Consider the following 19,771-nt stretch of genomic DNA (forward strand, 5'->3'; position numbering starts at 1 on the left):
AGGACTCTCCCCCCCAAACCGAGTTGGACTAGGTTTGGTGGGAGGGAGTCCCCTTTCCTTCCCACCTCCTCTTTTTTTTTCTTTCTCTCTTGATTTTCTTCTCCTTGGCGCATAGGGCACTTGTGGGCTGTCCCACCAGCCCACTAAGGGCTGGTGTGACTCCCTCAAGGCCTATGGGCTTCCCTAGGGTGGGTGGCCCCCCCGGTGAACTCCCGGAACCCATTCGTCATTCCCGGTACATTCCCGGTAACTCCGAAAACCTTCCGGTAATCAAATGAAGTCATCCTATATATCAATTTTCGTTTCCGGACCATTCCGGAAACCCTCGTGACGTCCGTGATCTCATCCGGGACTCCGAACAACATTCGGTAACCAACCATATAACTCAAATACGCATAAAACAACGTCGAACCTTAAGTGTGCAGACCCTGCGGGTTCGAGAACTATGTAGACATGACCCGAGAGACTCCTCGATCAATATCCAATAGCGGGACCTGGATGCCCATATTGGATCCTACATATTCTACGAAAATCTTATCGTTTGAACCTCAGTGCCAAGGATTCGTATAATCCCGTATGTCATTCCCTTTGTCCTTCGGTATGTTACTTGCCCGAGATTCGATCGTCAGTATCCGCATACCTATTTCAATCTCGTTTACCGGCAAGTTTCTTTACTCGTTCCGTAATACAAGATCCCGCAACTTACACTAAGTTACATTGCTTGCAAGGCTTGTGTGTGATGTTGTATTACCGTGTGGGCCCCGAAATACCTCTCTGTCACACGGAGTGACAAATCCCAGTCTTGATCCATACTAACTCAACTAACACCTTTGGAGATACCTGTAGAGCATCTTTATAGTCACCCAGTTACGTTGCGACCTTTGATACACACAAAGCATTCCTCCGGTGTTAGTGAGTTATATGATCTCATGGTCATAGGAATAAATACTTGACACGCAGAAAACAGTAGCAACAAAATGACACGATCAACATGCTACGTCTATTAGTTTGGGTCTAGTCCATCACGTGATTCTCCCAATGACGTGATCTAGTTATCAAGCAACAACACCTTGTTCATAATCAGAAGACACTGACTATCTTTGATCAACTGGCTAGCCAACTAGAGGCTTACTAGGGACGGTGTTTTTGTCTATGTATCCACACATGTAAATGAGTCTTCATTCAATACAATGATAGCATGGATAATAAACGATTATCTTGATACAGGAATTATAATAATAACTATATTTATTATTGCCTCTAGGGCATAATTCCAACATGTAGATTACCGACCAGTTAACCTGGTCACCATAAAGAACAAGTATCCGCTCCCCAGGATCAACGACCTGTACGATCAGCTCGCTGGATCCTCAGTCTTCTCCAAAATGGATTTGAGGTTGGGATACCGTCAAATCAAGATTAAGAACGGGGACATTCCAAAAACGGCTTCTGTTACTCGTTATGGCCAATATGAGTACACCGTTATGTCCTTCGGTTTAACCAATGCCCCAGCCACCTTCTCTCGGCTGATGAATTCAATCTTTATGGAGTATTTGGATAAATTCGTCGTAGTATACCTCGATGATATTCTCATCTACTCAAAGAATGAACAAGAACATGCCGAGCATCTAAGGCTGGTATTGATGAAATTTCGAGAGTATCGCCTTTATGCCAAATTTTCAAAATGTGAATTCTGGTTACCAGAAGTGACCTATCTAGGCCACGTAATCTCTGGTAAGGGTATTGCTGTCAATCCCGAGAGAGTTCAAGCTGTCCTTGATTGGACTCAACCTGAATCGGTTAAGCAAGTTAGGAGTTTTCTTGGTCTTGCGAGCTATTGTCGCCGCTTCGTCAAGAATTTCTCCAAAGTTGCAAAGCCTCTGACTGAACTCCTCAAGAAGGATAAAAAGTTCGAGTGGACACCATAGTGTGAGCATAGTTTTCAGGAACTGAAAAGACGCCTGACTTCCGCACCTGTGTTGCTACCACCAGATTTTTCTAAGGACTTTGTTATCTATTGCGACGCCTCGCGACAAGGATTAGGTTGCATTCTCATGCAAGATCGACATGTGATCGCATACGCATCTCGACAGTTGCGTCCACATGAGGATAATTATCCCACACATGACCTTGAGCTTGCAGCTGTGGTCCATGCACTAAAAACCTGGCGACATTACCTTTTGGGTAATCGTTGCGAAATATTCACTGATCACCAAAGTCTGAAATATATCTTCACCCAACCGGATTTGAATCTCAGGCAAAGACGATGGGTTGAGTTGATCTCGGATTACGACTTAGGGATAACTTACACCCCGGGGAAGGCCAATGTTATGGCCGATGCACTAAGTCGTAAATCTTATTGTAACAATTTGATGCTACAACAAGGTCAACCACTTCTCCATGAGGACTTTCGGAAGCTGAATCTTCATATTGTTCCTCAAGGATTCCTTTCTACCCTGGTGGCGAAGCCTACTCTTACGGATCAAATTATAACTGGCCAAAAGCGTGACAAGGGTATATCACGGATCAAGGAGAATATTTTTAGCGGAAACGCTAAAGAATTTTCCATAAATGATCAAGGTGTGGTGTTCTTCCAGAATCGTTTGGTGGTTCCTAAGAACCCACATCTAAGGCAGTTAATCCTTAAGGAGGCTCATGATTGCCCTCTCACCATTCATCCCGGTAGTACTAAGATGTATCAGGACCTACGCCAGAGGTTCTGGTGGACTAGGATGAAGAGAGAAATTGCTGAGTTCGTTGCTAACTGCGATGTTTGTCGTCGAGTTAAGGCAGAACATCAAAGGCCTGCTGGCACCCTTCAATCTCTAGCTATTCCTGAATGGAAATGGGATAAAGTTAGCATGGATTTCATTACCGGATTTCCCAAGACCAAGAAAGGAAATAATGCTATCTTTGTGGTCATTGACCGTCTTTCCAAAGTGGCTCATTTTCTTCCTGTTCATGAGAGTATAACAGCTAGCCAGCTAGCAGAGTTATATTTCTCCCGAATAGTGTCTCTTCATGGTGTTCCCCTGGAAATTAACTCGGACCGTGGAAGTATCTTTACTTCTCGTTTCTGGGAAAGTTTTCAGAATGCCATGGGGACTCACTTATCTTTTAGCACTGCTTTCCATCCCCAGTCAAGTGGTCAAGTAGAAAGAGTGAATCAAATCCTTGAAGATATGCTCCGAGCTTGTGTTATTTCGTTCGGTATGAATTGGGAGAAGTGCCTTCCATTCGCCGAATTCGCTTATAACAATAGTTATCAATCAAGCTTGGGCAAATCCCCTTTTGAAGCTCTCTATGGACGAAGATGTCGAACACCTCTTAATTGGTCAGAAACCGGAGAGAGGCAACTCTTTGGCCCGGACATGATCCAGGATGCAGAAGAGCAGGTTCGCATTATTCGTGAAAAGTTGAAAACAGCCCAGTCTCGTCAAAAGAGCCAATATGATCGTCATCACAAGGCTGTGACCTTTGAAGTTGACGATAAGGCTTACCTTCGGGATACACCTTGAAGGGTACCCATCGTTTCGGTATCAAGGGCAAGTTGGCTCCTCGTTACATTGGACCTTTCCACATTCTTGCCAAACAAGGAGAAGTTGCCTACCAGTTGGAACTTCCTCCGCATCTTTCCAAGGTTCATGATGTTTTCCACGTCTCGCAACTCAGGCGTTGCTTTTCGGATCCTATCCGTGAAGTGGACCACGAAACGCTTGATCTCCAAGATAACCTTTCTTACCGAGAATACCCCGTGCGTATTCTTGATCAAGCTGAGCGTACCACTCGACGTCGAAACCTCAAGTTTCTTAAAGTTCAATGGTCAAATCATTCTGAAAAGGAGGCAACTTGGGAAAGAGAGGATCGTCTCCGACTTGAATATCCTGCATTATTCCAGACGACTTCGAAATCTCGGGACGAGATTCTTTTGAGTGGGGGTGAGTTGTCACATCCCTAACCCTTAACCAAGATAACATTGTGCTCATGTCTTCTTTGCATTTGCATCCAAGAAGTTTCAACAAAAACAACAAAATGGCAAAGGAAAAATTCAAACCCTAGCCACCATTTCAATTAAAGGAAATTTCAACTAGTTCAAAATCAATGAACCCAAAATGGCCTCAAGAAATGTTCAAACTTTCTGAAAAATCATGAAAGTAAAGGAGCATTGGAGAAAACTATTTTCTTGACACTTTAAGCATTTTAAATAAATGCAAAAGCCACTGGTTTCAAATTTAAAAAATTTGAAATCAGAAACTATAATTTTCCAAAAATGTTGAAAGTCTTGGAAATGTGTGGGGATATTATAATAAATATTTCACGGGGTCTAAATAGTTTTTACTTTTTGTTTTGGAGCTGAAATAATTAGCAAAGCAATAAATAGCAAAACAGAAAAACCAAAAAAGAGAAAATGGGAAAAAGCTTACCTGTCGCCCAAGCCAGGCCCGGCCCATCTCGCCGCTCGTCCCCTTCCCCGCGCCAGTAGGCAGCAGGAGGTGGCCGCCGCCTCCTCCGGCGCGGCCACGCACCTGCGTGCCTGCCTGGCCGCCGGTTCGCGCTGGCGACGACGGGGATAAGCTCCCCAGAGCCTCCCCTATCCATTCCCCGCCTCGGTTCTCCTCCTCCGCCCGGATCCCCTCCTTCTCCCTGCTGCCGCCATTAGAGCCGAGCTCGAGCTCGAGCTGGCCGTGCCCCTGGCCATAGGATCCCCTCCGCGAGCACGCCATTAGCTCCGCCTCGTCGCCCTGGTCATTCCTGCAGAAGCCGAAGCTTCCTCGCGCCCTGCAACGCCCGCAACGCCGTCGTCTTCTTCCTCCGGCCGCCGGACCTCTCCCGTGGATTCGTCGCCCCCAAGCCTTCCCCGAGCCGTCTGAGCTCTTCTCTACACTCCCTGTGAGCATGCGGTGGTTTTCCCTAAGTTTTCCCCGTCGATCCCCTCCTCTAGCCCTAGTTTCACCGGAGCCCGACGAGCACCGCCGCTGCCGCTCGTCGCCGGTAGCCCTCCGATGTCCAGCTCGTCCTCCCGAGAGCACCAGAAGCTCCAAGACGACGCGTAGATGCCGTAGCAGCTAAGAACTAAGCGCGGATCCCTCTGATTCAAAGCCCCGATGACGGCCGAGCTTCGGCCGCCGCTCCGGCTCGTCGCCGACGCCTCTTCCGGCGACCCTAGCCTTCCCAGTTGGTCCTGCCAGATCGGCCACTTCGCGGGCTTGCTGTAGGTGCCAACCGCGTGCGTTTTCGTGCTGTGCAGCGCCGTCTAGGTCGCCTCCGGCGAGCCCTCCGCCGCGGGTTTGGTCGCCGGCGACCACCCTCCGGTGGCCGTCGACGTGGCCGACCATTAGGGCCTAATCGCCCTCCCCTGAGTCGCTGCCAGAGGGCCCCACGCCTGGTCAAACCCTAATTAGGGGCTGGTCAGCGCGGGATTAGTCCCAGAGAGGCTGACCAGTGGGGCCCCCCTGTCAGGTTTGACCTGCACAGGTCGGCTGACCTGCTGACGTCAGCCTGACGCAATAAATGGAATTTCCAGTATAAAAATAATTCAGGAAATTGCTAAAAATTGCAAAAATCATAGAAATTAATCTGTAACTCCAATGGAAATAATTTATATATGAAAAGTATCAGAAAAATTCAAGGATTCTGATTATGCTATTTTCAACTATGTTTGAAAAAGTTACAGAACCCTAAATTGTGAAATAAGGAATAATTCAATTCTTTTAATCACTTTATAAATGGAATTTGCAAAAATATCCAAATTTCATTATAAATACAATGATCACACACTGCCCTAGAGGTAAATCAGTACCATAACATGACATTTCATGCATGTTAACATTAAGTTGATCTGAGCATCAGGTCGAATCAATTAAACCGGTATCCGGGAATACCCGTTTGAATTGCTATTCGAATGTGATTCAAATCAACTCTAAACCTAAAACATCTTGATTATAATAACTTATCACTTGCATTCTCATGCCTTGCTCATGCATCATTTTGATTGCATATGATTGTTATTGAATGATGCCGTTCATTTCGGTAGGCTCCGCACCCCCGGATTCCACCGAATATCCGTCCGACGGATATCGCTCCTCCTCTGAGCAACAAGGCAAGCAACCCTTTTGATCATCCCGATAACACCTATGTTCTTGCTCCTGCACCTATTTAATGCATTAGGATCAAATGCTTCAACTGCTTTTGCCACGATAGTTGGACCCACTTCCTTTGCATGACTTAACCTTGTCACAGTAAATAGCCGAACCTTGCAACCTAGCATACCTGGTAGTTGCTTGAGCTATGGTGTGCCTTATCCTGCTATGCATGCTATGCTTAGAGTTGTGTATGGTCTGTCATCTGGGAGATGAGCAGAAATGTGGAATGTGTTCGGTGAGCAAAGGTCGTGTGTTGAACTTGATTTGGTAAAGGTACCGGTGAAAGGCTGTGTAGGAGTACATGGCGGGTTGTTTCATTGGAACCATCCTTAGGAACTGAGTTCCGTGTATGTAATCCAAGACTAGATACTACCACATGCTGGGCCCTGAAATATGACCCCGCTCGGCCTATTAATCACGTAGTACTCGGTCCAGGAGTTGCAAGTAGTTTCTGGTGTTTATAGTAATGCTGGAGGCCGTGCATGGTGCTGACCTGAGAGGTGGACCGTGATGCGGTAGGCAGTGGCACGGTGTACCAAGTGGCACCCGGATGGTGGGCTTGGGAACCTTGCGCACATCGTTTGAGGCCGTGGCGGAAACCTCGGCCGGACTTCCGTACGGGTTACTCTCAGATAGGCGATAAACCTGGACTAGGTACTAGTGTGGTTAACGGTCGTGGCCGACTCCCTCGCTGGGCTTCCGCTTGAAGGTTGCTGAGGTGCATGACGTGCACATGGCGATAAGTGGCGGGAGCGTGTGTGACGAAGTACACCCCTGCAGGGTTATGATCTATTCGAATAGCCGCGTCCGCGGATATGGACTACTTGGAGACATATGTTGTTCATAGATAACTTCAATGGCTACTCATAAAATTGTCAAGATAAGCGTGAGTGTCGTGGACGGCATTTCCGTATGGAGACGGAATGATTCCACAATAGTGTATTGTTGTGGTGTTAGTGGACTCGTGTGCGAGAAATCAAGTTGTCAAAACTAATTTCAAAGAGCAAGTTGTCTAGCCACGAGTCAAATGCTGGCTTTCCGCATGAAACCCCACAATACCTTCTTGATACCTTGCATGAGTAGTTAGTCATCCTAAAGTCTTGCTGAGTACCTTCGTACTCATGTTTGCTTAATAAATGTTGCAGAGGTTGCTAATGACCCTAATGGAGGGTTCTTCGTAGACATCGACGACGACGAGTAGCTGGTGTCCCAGCTACGATCTGGCCCTACGTCGGCTCTGTAGTATAGTCAGGCCATGTGCCTTCTAGTTGCTCTGTCTGTACCCAGACAGTTTATAACTCTTCCGCTGGCTTGTATTGTATGACTGCTATTATGGGTCGTGAGACCCTTAATGTGTAATAATATGTGTGTGGCTCTTCCGAGCCTCTTAAATAAAGCTTGTATGTTTATGGTTATGTTGTGATGCCATCGATGTATCTATACATATCGGTATGCCATGCGTACGTGTGTCTTACTTGATATGTATGGGGTTCGAATACCTAGTCGTGAACTTTAGTAGCACTCCTTACAAGGAAATGCCCCTTTGTGATCCAACGAGCCTTGGTAGTTCGCTACTGCTCCGGACACATTGGTTGACCGGCATGTGTCCTTCTTAGCTGCTGTGTCTGTCCCCTTTGGGGAAATGTCACGCGACGTAATGGAGTCCTTGTAGCTTGCTACGACTCATCTACGTTCGTTGATGACAGACACCTGCTTTGTTGGGTCATGTATGCCTGTCCTTGTGCAGAACTGCCACTTTGGTTTATGACTAGACATGTCGATCCGGGTTCTTTGACATTGGAATGCTAGCGACACTATCGCATACGTGAGTCAAAAGACGCAAACGGTCCCGGCTAAGGTAAGGCTGCAGCCGTGGAGTTAACCGTGCGTGAGACCACAAAGGGATGCGATGTGTTACAGGCTGGATTCCTATGGCTTAGGATCGGGGTCCCGACACCAAGCGCCGGTCCACCCACATATCAAACTATGAAAGTAACGAACGCGAATCATATGAACATGATGAAAACTAGCATGACAGAAATTCCCATGTGTCCTCGGGAGCGTTTTTCCTCCTACAAGACTTTGTCCAGGCTTGTCCCTTGCTACAAAAGGGATTGGGCCACCTTGCTGCACCGTTGCTACTTTTGTTACTTGTTGCTTGCTACGAATCATCTCACCACACAATCACTTGTTACCGATAATTTCAGTGCCTGCAGATTTTACCTTGCTGAAAACCACTTGTCAGATCCTTCTGCTCCTCGTTGGGTTCGACACTCTTACTTATCGAATGGACTACGATTAATCCCCTATACTTGTGGGTCATCAAGGACCAGTAGAAAAAGCTCATAGGCATTGGATCGGTGATGGATGATTATGCCGGATCTTATTCATCATGCAACAGTTATAACATGGAGAGATATGTAACTAGCTCCAGTTCGTCAATGTAATGTAGGCATGCATTCCGTATATAGTCATACGTGCTTAGGGAAAAGAACTTGTATGACATCTATTGCCCATCCCTCCCGTGGCAGCGGGGTCCTAATGGAAACTACGGGATATTAAGGTTCTCCTTTTAATAGAGAACCGGACCAACACATTAGCACTTAGTGAATACATGAACTCCTCATACTATGGTCATCTCCGGGAGTGGTTCCGGCTATTGTCACTCCGGGGTTGCTGGGTCATAACACATAGTAGGTGACTACAACTTGCAAGATAGGATCAAGAACACACATATATTGTCGACAACATAATAGGTTCAGATCGGAAATCATGGCACTCGGGCCCTAGTGACAAGCATTAAGCATGACAAAGTAGTAGCAACATCAATCTCAGAACATATAGTGGATACTAGGGATCAATCCCCGTGAAAACTAACTCGATTACATGATAGATCTCATCCAACCCATCACCGTCCAGCAAGCCTAGGATGAGATTACTCATGAACGGTGAAGAGCATCATGGAATTGGCGATGAAGGAAGGTTGGTGATGACGATGGCGACGATCTCCCCTCTCTGGAGCCCAGAACGGACTCCAGATCTGCCCTCCAGAGGAAGAACAGGAGGTGGCGGCGCCTCCTTATCGTAAAACGCGATGAACTCTTCTCCCTTATTTTTTCCGCACGGAAGGGACTAAATAGAGCTGGAATTGGAGGCGATGGAGCAACGTGGTTCCCACAAGCCTGCCAGGCGCGACCGGGGGGGGGGGGGCTGGTGGGCTTGTGGGCTCCACGCTCCACTTCTTCGGTTGATTCTTGCGCCAATATTTTTTATATATTCCACAAAAAATCCTTGTAAATTTCCATGTCATTCCGAGAACTTTTATTTCTGCGCAAAAACAACACCATGGCAATTCTGGTGAAAACAGCGTTAGTCCGGGTTAGTTCCATTCAAATCATGCAAATTAGAGACCAAAACAAGGGCAAAAGAGTTTGGAAAAGTAGATACGACGGAGACGTATCAACTCCCCAAAGCTTAAACCCTTGCTTGTCCTCAAGCAATTCAGTTGACAAACTGAAAGAGACAAAAGAAAAACTTTTACGAACTCTGTTTGATCTTGTTGTTGCAACTATGTCTAACTCATATCCAGACTTTCACCAAGATCATAAGCTAACCACATAAGCAATGACATCCAGGTCTCACGGTAAACTCATATCAATGGCATAATCAACTAGCGAGCAATAATAACGAGTTTCAAATGTCAACACTTCAATCAAAACAACCATGAAGCCATATGAACAGGTGGTATCTCGCTAGCTCTTTCTGAGACCGCAAAACATAAATGCAGAGCACCTTCAAAGATCAAGGGTTGACTAAACATTGTAATTCATGGCAAAGAAGATCCAGTCACAGTCATACTCAATATCAATTAAAAGCAAAGCATAGAAACGACGGAGGTTCTCTCTAATTGGTGCTTTTATAAGAAGAGGATGACTCAACAGAAACATAAATAGATAGGCCCTTCGCAGAGGGAAGCATTGATTTGCACAGGTGCTAGAGCTCAAGCTTTTTAAAACAGAGATAATAGTTTCTGGTGGCATGGTTGCATTGTCAGTGCAATGACTAAGAGTTTTCACCATCTTCCATGCTACACATACTATAGGCGGTTCCCAAACAAAAAAGTAAAGTTTTAACTCCCCCACCACCGATCAATCACACTCCACGACTAGCCGAATACTCGGGTGCCGTCCATACCGACAACAATCCAGGGGGAGTTTTATTTGCAATTATCTTTTTGATTTGAGCATGGAACCGGGCATTCCAATTACCCCCCCTTTCTCGTGAATGATAGTGAATAAACACACATCGAGGATAACACGCCTAGCATGGAAGATACTGATAGCCCCTTGCCACCACATGAGCGGTTCGGGCATGCAAAACAGATTATTTCTTGAAGGTTTAGAGAGTGGCACATGCAAATTTACTTGGAACGGCAGGTAGATACCACATATAGGTAGGTATGGTGGACTCATATCGAACAACTTTGGGTTTATGGAATTGGATGCACAAGCATTATTCCCGCTTAGTACAAGTGAACGCTATCAAAAGACTGGGAAGCGACCAACTAGAGAGCGACAACAGTCATCAAAATGCATTGAGATTGACCAACATTGAGTGCAAGCATGAGTAGGACATAAATCACCATGAACAGGAATATCATAGAGGCTAGGTTGATTTTGTTTCAACTACATGCGTGAACATGTGCCAAGTCAAACCACTTGAATCATTCAAAGGAGGATACCATCCTATCATACTACATCATAATCATCTCGAGATTCATGTTGGCATCCAAGACAAACCATTATAAGCTCCTAGCTAATTAAGCATGGCATCAGAAACTATGATCTCTAAGTTGTCATTGCAAACATGTCTCTCTCACAACAAAGCTGAATCAGGAATGATGAGCTAGTCATATTTACAAAAACAAAATCGATCGAGTTCATACCAGCTTTTCCAGGCTCAGTCACTTCATCATATATCGTCATTATTGCCTTTCACTTGCACGACTGAATGATGTGAACAATAATAAGAGTGCTCGTGCATTGGACTAAGCTGGAATCTACAAGCAAACACAAAGGAGAAGACAAATTAATATGGCTCTTTAACAGATAAACAGATATGCATGCGAGAGCCACTAAACATTGTAACCATGGTCTTCTACCTTGACCCAAAGAAAAAGAAAACTATTTACACGGGAAAGCTCCCAACAAGCAAAAGAAGAAAATGAAATCTTTTTGGGGTTTCTCAAACTAGACAAACACACGAGAAGAAAGTGAGAAAAAGAAATAAACTAGCATGGATGATACAGTGGCAAAGTGTGAACATCGACTAACAAAGTGTAAGCAAGAATATAAAGTCGGTGAGAATACGTACTCCCCCAAGCTTAGGCTTTTGGCCTAAGTTGGTCTACCCCCATGGCTGGTCTGGGCGATACCCAAAATCATAATGGGGGTTGTACGGGAGCGCTGCAGCTACCGCCTGAATAGCTACCTCACGGAGGCGAGCAACCTTTGCCTCCCTCTCATACTCCTCTGCCTCTCCTCTGGTTATGTAATATCTCCATTTTACCTAAAAGTCAAAGAAGGCAGGAGCAGGAAGGGTAATATGGAAAACACGCTGTCGGTTAAATATTAACCGGTATAGGAGGGATTCATTATCGCTCTCAAGGAACTGATAGCGTGTCAAAGCGGCACGATCAAGGAAGGCTGTATGGAGCGGGGGATCTCCCTCACGGATGGGTACTCCAAGAAAATTTGCTATGCGAGTGGCATAGATCCCACCAAAGAAATACCCTTCGTTAGCATTATTATTCAGCCTCCTTGCTATTATAGCTCCCATGTTGAAACTTCTATCACCCGTTACTGCGCTCTTAAGAATACTAAGGTCGGGTGCGCAGAGGTGACAATGCTCAATCTTGCCGTTAATGCATCTACCTATGAAGAGGGCAAGGTAATGCAAGGCAGGAAAATGAATGCTCCCCATGATAGCCTGCGTAATATCTCTAGTTTCTCCAAAAGTTATACTAGAGATAAAATCTCCAACCGAAGATTTAGGAGGATCATTGAGACTACCCCAATCAGGTTTTTTGCAAATTCTATTGAAATCCTATAAATCCATGGTATACGATTTGTCATAGAGATGAAATAGTACAGATGTGTCACGGCCAGCTGAAAATTTGAATCTACGAACAAAAGAGGAAGTGAGAGCAGTATACTGTTCACATTTATCGGAGATGAATTCTTCGAGTCCGGCGTTGTGAACAAGTGTATTAAACTCGTCTTTGAAACCTGCATCAATCATGAATTCATCAGAAGGCCATTCACATGGTTGTACCTCTGTGTTCCTCGGTTGGTAAGGATCGGGCTCCCGAATCGCGAGACGGGGACCTCTCTTGCTTGAGGAACCACCATGATAATTTCTCCTGAACATCTTCCTTTTCTGAAATTTTCAGTGACTCAAAGGAAAAGTGAACAAGGCTCAATTAAACTCATGGCAACTACTCCTACAAGTGCCTAGAGGCCATATCACGCATCAAAACTACTTGGGACCAGCTAAAATTAGCATGCAAAGCTCAAGAACAGGGTCACCAAGGCAGCAAAAATACGCGACGTATAAGGCACTAGAGCCAAAACTAATTGGACCAATGGAGGAGTCACATACCAAGGAGCAATTTCCCCAAAACAGTTTGGTAAATGGGGCTTTGCACAAGGAGATCGAAAATTGCAGCAAGAAGAGCAAGAACACGTGTTTGAGCTGCGAAATGAATTTTTTCTGGAGGTAGGAGAAGGAGATGGGAGCTAGAAAGAGTGGAGGGGGTACACGTGGGCCCCACAAGCCTGGTAGGCGTGGCCAGGGGGTGCCCGCGCCTCCAGGGATTGTATCCCACTAGTGCAGCCCCCTGACTAGCTCTCCGTTTCAGATTTTTTCAAAAAATCCAGAAAAAATCATACTTGATTTTCATGGCATTCGGAGAACTTTTATTTTCGGGGTACTTTTCTACGGGACACTAAAAGCAGAAAACAGGGAAAACTAAAGCTAAATCTATCATTTTTCTTCTAAGCAACTGAAGATGAAAGCTTGGAACACAGGTTTGTGAGTCCTCGATTCATCCGTCTCATGGTCATCAAAAGAAATCCGTCAATGAGGTTGATCAAGTCTCCTAGACAAACTTTTTCGAATCGCAAAAGAAAACGGAGAATTTTCGAATAGTCACTAGGTTACCTCAATGGGGATGTGCATATCCCCAACAAGCAAATCATACTTCATCTTGAGAGTAGGTATAGGGCATTCAAGCTCCCAATAAGAATCGATGAAGTTTTTTCAATAGCATTGATGCAATGTACTCGATATTGTTTCTTCGGAAAGTGCACCGTATGCTCATTACCGTTAACATGGAAAGTGACATTGCCTTTGTTGCAATCAATAACAGCCCCTGCGGTGTTTAAAAAGGGTCTTCCAAGAATGACCGCCATGGCATCATCCTCGGGAATATCCAGAATAACAAAGTGTGTCAAGATAGTAACGTTGGCAACCACAACATGCACATCCTCGCAAATGCCGATAGGGAAAGCAGTTGATTTGTCGACCATTTGCAGAGAGATTTTAGTGGGTGTCAACTTATCCAGTTCAAGCTTACGGCAAAGAGAGAGAGGCATAACACTAACACCGGCTCCAAGGTCGCATAAAGCAGTTCTAACGTAGTTGCGTTTAATGGAGCAAGGTATAGTGGGCACTATGGGATCACCTAGTTTCTTAGGAGTTCCACCCTTGAAAGTGTAGTTAGCAAGCATGGTGGAAATCTCAATCTCAGGTATCCTCCTCTTATTAGTCACAATATCCTTCATGTACTTAGCATACAGAGACATTTTGAGCATATCTGTGAAACACATTTGCAGAAAGACAGGTCTAATCATTTCAACGAATCGCTCAAAATTCTCATCATCCTTTTTCTTGGATGGTTTGGGAGGAAAGGGCATGGGTTTCAAAACCCATGGTTCTCTTTCTTTACCATGCTTCCTAGAAGTGAAGTCATTCTTATCGTATCTCCTAGTCTTAGGTTGTGGGTTATCAAGATCAACAGGTTCAATCTCCACATCCTTATCATTGCTAGGTTGAGTATCTTCATGAGCATCACTATCGATATTATCATTAGGCTCGTGCTCATCACCAGATTGTGTTTCAGCATCACAAACAGAGACATCGTTTGGATTCTCAGGTGTAACAACATCAGGGTTGCTAGCATGCAAGTTATTATCATCTTTCTTCTTCTTCCTAGGATGACTAGGTGCATCAGTGCTAACTCCTTGAGAATATTGTTCAATTTTCTTAGGATGACCTTCACGATACAAAGGTTCCTGAGTCATTCTACCGCCTCTAGTGACGACTCTAACAGAATTGTCATTCAACTCATTGAGCAAGTCATTTTGAGCCTTAAGTACTTGTTCTACCTGAGTAGTAACCATAGAGGCATGCTTACTCAAAAGCTTAAGATCATTGACATTTCTATCCACACAAGCACTTAAATGACTAAGCATACGAGCATTCTATTCCAATTGTCTGCTAACATAATCATTGAAACTCTGTTGTTTGGCAACAAAGTTATCAAATTCATCCAGGCATAAGCTAGCAGGTTTATCAAAGGGAATGTCACTCTCATTGAATCTACGCAGAGAATTTACCTCTACTACCTGTATCGGGTTATCAAGACCTTGGATCTCTTCGATAGGTGGTAGATTTTTGACATCTTCAGATTTAATGCCTTTCTCTTTCATAGTTTTCTTAGCTTCTTGCATATCTTCAGGACTGAGGAATAGGATACCTCTTTTCTTAGGAGTTGGCTTTGGAGGTGGTTCGGGAATAGTCCAAGCATTCTCATTGCACAAGATAATATTCAATAGGATCTCAGCTTGTTCTACAGTTCGTTCCCTAAAAACAAAAACCACAACAACTATCTAGGTGGTCTCTAGAAGCATCGATTAGTCCATTATAGAAGATATCAAGTATTTCATACTTCTCAAGAGGGTGATCAGGCAAAGCATTCAGTAGCTGGACGAGCCTCCCCCAAGCTTGTGGGAGACTCTCTTCTTCAACTTGCACAAAGTTGTATATTTCCTGCAAGGTAGCTTGCTTCTTATGGGTAGGGAAATATTTTTCAGAGAAGTAGTAGACCATATCCTGGGGGCTACTGCCGCAGCAACAAAAGTCCTTCCCTGGCGCTTAGGAATTATTGTAGTTACTTCTCTGGTTTGCGTCAGTTTTTCCCTTGAAGAGGAAAGGGTGATGTAGCACAGGAGCAGTAAGTATTTCCCTCAGTTTGAGAACCAAGGTATTGATCCAGAAGGAGGACCTCGTCAAGTCTAGAGTACCTGCGCAAACACAAACAAGCTTGCACCCAACGCTTCAAAGGGGTTGTCAATCCCTTCAAGATTAGTTGCAAAGTGAGATCTGACGGCTGAAAGTGCAACGAAGTAAAAAGTGTAAGGCTGAAAATATGGTGTGGAGTGGACCCTGGGGCCATAGTGTTCACCAGAGGCTTATCTCATAATAGAAAATATCACGGTGGGTGAACAAATTACAGTTGAGCAATTGATAGAACCGCGCAAAGTCATGACGATATCTAAGGCAATGATCATACATATAGGCATCACGTCCGAGACAAGTAGACCGATACTTTCTGCATCTACTACTATTACTCCACACATCGACCGCTATCCAGCATGCATCTAGTGTATTGAGTTCATGACGAACAGTGTAACGCCTTAAGCAAGATGACATGATGTAGAGGGATAATCTCAAACCAATGATGAAAACCCCATCTTTTTACCCTTGATGGCAACAACACGATGCGTGCCTTGCTACCCCTTATGTCACTGGGTGAGGTCACCGTACGGTATGAACCCAAAACCAAGCACTTCTCCCATTACAAGAATCATAGATCTAGTTGGCCAGACAAAACCCACAACTCGAAGAGAATTACAAGGATATGAAATCATGCATAAGAGAGATCAAAAGAGACTCAAATAAGATTCATAGATAATCTGATCATATATCCACAATTCATCGGATCTCGACAAACACACCGCAAAAGAATATTACATCGGATAGATCTCCATGAAGATCATGGAGAACTTTGTATTGAAGATCCAAAAGAGAGAAGAAGCCATCTAGTTACTAGCTATGGACCCGTAGGTCTATGGTGAACTACTCATGCATCATCAGAGAGGTCATGGTGTTGATGAAGAAGCCCTCCATGTGCGAATCTCCCCTCCGGCAGGGCACCAGAACGTGCCCCTGATGGGATCTTGCAGAGACAGAAGCTTGCGGCGACGGAAAAATACTTTCGATGATCTCCTGTTTTTTGGGATTTTTAGGGAATTTATAGGCGCAACCCCTAGGTCACGGGACACTCAGGGGCCCACAAGCCTGGATGGCGCAGGCTCCCCCTGGCCATGAGGTGGGGGCTTGTGGGGCCCATGAGGATCCGCTGCCTTCGCTCCCAAGCTTCCCGATGTTCTTCCGTTCCAAAAAAAAATCTTTTCGGGGATTTTCTTCCGGTTGGACTCCGTTTCAAAATCTCCTGTGAAAGGGGCCAAAAACATGGAAAAAATAGGAACTGGCACTTGGCAGTGAGTTAATAAGTTAGTCCCAAAAAAATATAAAAGGCATGCAAAACATCCAAAGTTTGACAAGATAATAGCATGAAACCATCAAAAATTATAGATACGTTGGATACGTATCAAGCATCCCCAAGCTTAACTCCTGCTCGTCCTCGAGTAGGGAAGTGATAAAGAATGAATTTTTGATGTGGAATGCTACCCAGCATAGTTGTCCTTTGCAACTTCTTTCACGTGGCATGAATGTTCAGATCCGTAAGATTCAAAACAATAGTTTGCTATTGACATGAAAACAGTAATACTTCAAGCAAACTAGCAAAGTAATCATGAACTTTCAAAATAACAAGGCCAAAGAAAGTTATCCCTACAAAATCATATAGTCTGGCTATGCTCCATCATCCTCACACAACTAATGTAAATCATGCACAACCCCGGTATTGGCCAAGTAATTGTTTTCGCACTCTTACTTTCTCAAACTTTTTATAACTATCACGCAATACATGAGCGCGAGCCATGGATATAGCACTATAGGTGGAATAGAGTGTGGTGGTGGTCGTGAGACAAAAAGGAGGAGATGGTCACACTGACTCGGCGTATCAATAGGCTATGGAGATGCCCATTAATAGATATCAATGTGAATGAGTAGGGATTGCCATACAAGAGATGCTCTAGAGCTATAAGTATGTGAAAGCTCAAAAGGAAAACTAGTGGGTGTGCATCCAACTTACTTGCTCACGAAGACCTAGGGCAATTTTGAGGAAGCCCATCATTGGAATATACAAGCCAAGTTATATAATGAAGATTCCCACTAGCATATGGTAGTGACAAAGCAAGAAGCTCTCAATCATGAAGAACACGGTGCTATCATGAAGCACAAGTGTGGAAAAAGATAGTAGTATTGTCGCTTCTCTTTTTTTTTTCATTTTGGCTCTTAGGCCTCTTGTTTTTCTTTCCTTTTCTTTTCTCTTTTTTGGGCTCTTTGGACTCTTTTTTATTTATTTATTTATTTCCTCACATGGGACAATGCTCTAATAATGATGATCATCACCCTTTTATTTACTCACAGCTCAAAGATCACAATGATGATGACTCCATAGGAAATGCCTCCAGCAGTGTACCGGGATGTGCAATGATCTAGCATGGCGTATGACGTTGAAACATCTCGCTAGCTATTTTACGATCATGCAATGGAAATATGAGAGTGACGACACAAGTCATGAGAAGGAACGGTGGGAGTTGCATGGCAATATATCTCGGAATGGCTATGAAAATTCCATAGTAGGTAGATATGGTGGCTGTTTTGAGGAAGGAATTTGGTGGGTTTGTGTACCTGCGAGAATTGCGTGACACTAGAGAGTCTAGCAATGGTGGAAGGTGAAAGTGCATCTATACCATGGGCTCACATTAGTCATGAAGAACTCACATACTTGTTGCGAAAGTTTTTATTAGTAATCAAAACAAAGTGCTAAACGCATACTCCGAGGGGAAGGGTTGGTAGGTGTAAACCATCACGCGATCCCGACCTCAACACAAAGGATGACAATCAATAGATCAATTATGCTCCGACTTCCTAACATAGAGGTTCACCATACGTGCATGCTACGGGAATCAGTAACTTCAACACAAGTATTTCTAGATTCACAACACCGTACTAACATAACTCTTAATATTACCAAATCCATGTCTCAAAACTATTTGAGAGGAATCAAACTTCTCTTTCTACTCAATGCACATGAAGATGGAGGTTTTTGCATCCTCTTTGGGTATCTATCACTTTTGGGACTACTTTCATAGCATAAGCCAACTACCAAATCACGCACCACCGTGCTCTAAAAGATATAAGTGAAGCACATAGAGCAAAAGTATCTAGCTCAAAAGATATAAGTGAAGCACTATGAGCATTCTAGCAAAAATCACGATGAGTGCATGTATCTCTCTCTCAAAAAGGTGTGCAGCAAGGATGACTGTGACACAACAAAAGGAAAAGACTCCTACGATACAAGACGCTCCAAGCAAAAACACATATCATGTGGTGAATAAAAATATAGCTCCAAGTAATGTTACCGATGGATTTAAGACGAAAGAGGGGATGCCTTCCCTGGGCATCCCCAAGCTTAGGCTTTTTGGTGTCCTTGAATTTGGCTTGGGATGCCTTGGGTATCCCCAAGCTTGATATCTTTCCACTCCTTATCTCTTTGTGCATGAGAACATCACCCAAAACTTGAAAACTTCACAACACAAAACTTAAACAGAAACTTGTGATAACATTAGTACCAGAAAACAAACTACCACTTCTTTTGGTACTGTAGAAAACTTGAATTCTATCTATATTGATCATGGGCTACTGTATTCTCACTTTTCCATGGCTAGTACCCCCTGATACTAACCATAGTTTCATCAAAACAAGCAACCAACTCAACAAAAACAGAATTTGTCAAAAACAGACCAGTCTATAGCAATATGTATACTTCGTATACTTATGGTACCTCAAAACATCTGAAACATTATGACGGCCTGAGAAAAAAGCATATCAATCAGCAGCAAAAAGAATCAACTCAAAATCTCTTTCTGAATAAAAATGAAAAATCATCTCGTGAGCGAAAAGTTTCTGTCTTTTTCCACCAGGATCAAACAACCATTACCAAGACTAGTCATAAAGGTTTTTCTTGGCACAAACACAAAAATAAACACAAAAAACACAATCACAACAGAATTATGAAAGTGTGGACGCAACAAAACAGAAAGAAAAATATAAATTCATTGGGTTGCCTCCCAACAAGCGCTATTGTTTAACGCGCTTAGCTAGGCATAGAATCACGTATCGTCGTGTTTGGTGCTCAAACCATAAGTGGCGTGATCACTTATCATCTTAAGGTTTTGATCTTTCTTGCTGGATGATTCACCACTACTTTTAGGAACAAAGACAGACTTGGTGATTTTATTGTGGGCAAAATTTCGAGTATTCTTCACAGCGGAAAAGCGGAACCCAAGTTGGTTATAACATCCTCTAGTTTG

Source organism: Hordeum vulgare, chromosome 2H, assembly GCF_904849725.1.
Source record: "Hordeum vulgare subsp. vulgare chromosome 2H, MorexV3_pseudomolecules_assembly, whole genome shotgun sequence".
Lineage (NCBI taxonomy): Eukaryota > Viridiplantae > Streptophyta > Magnoliopsida > Poales > Poaceae > Hordeum > Hordeum vulgare.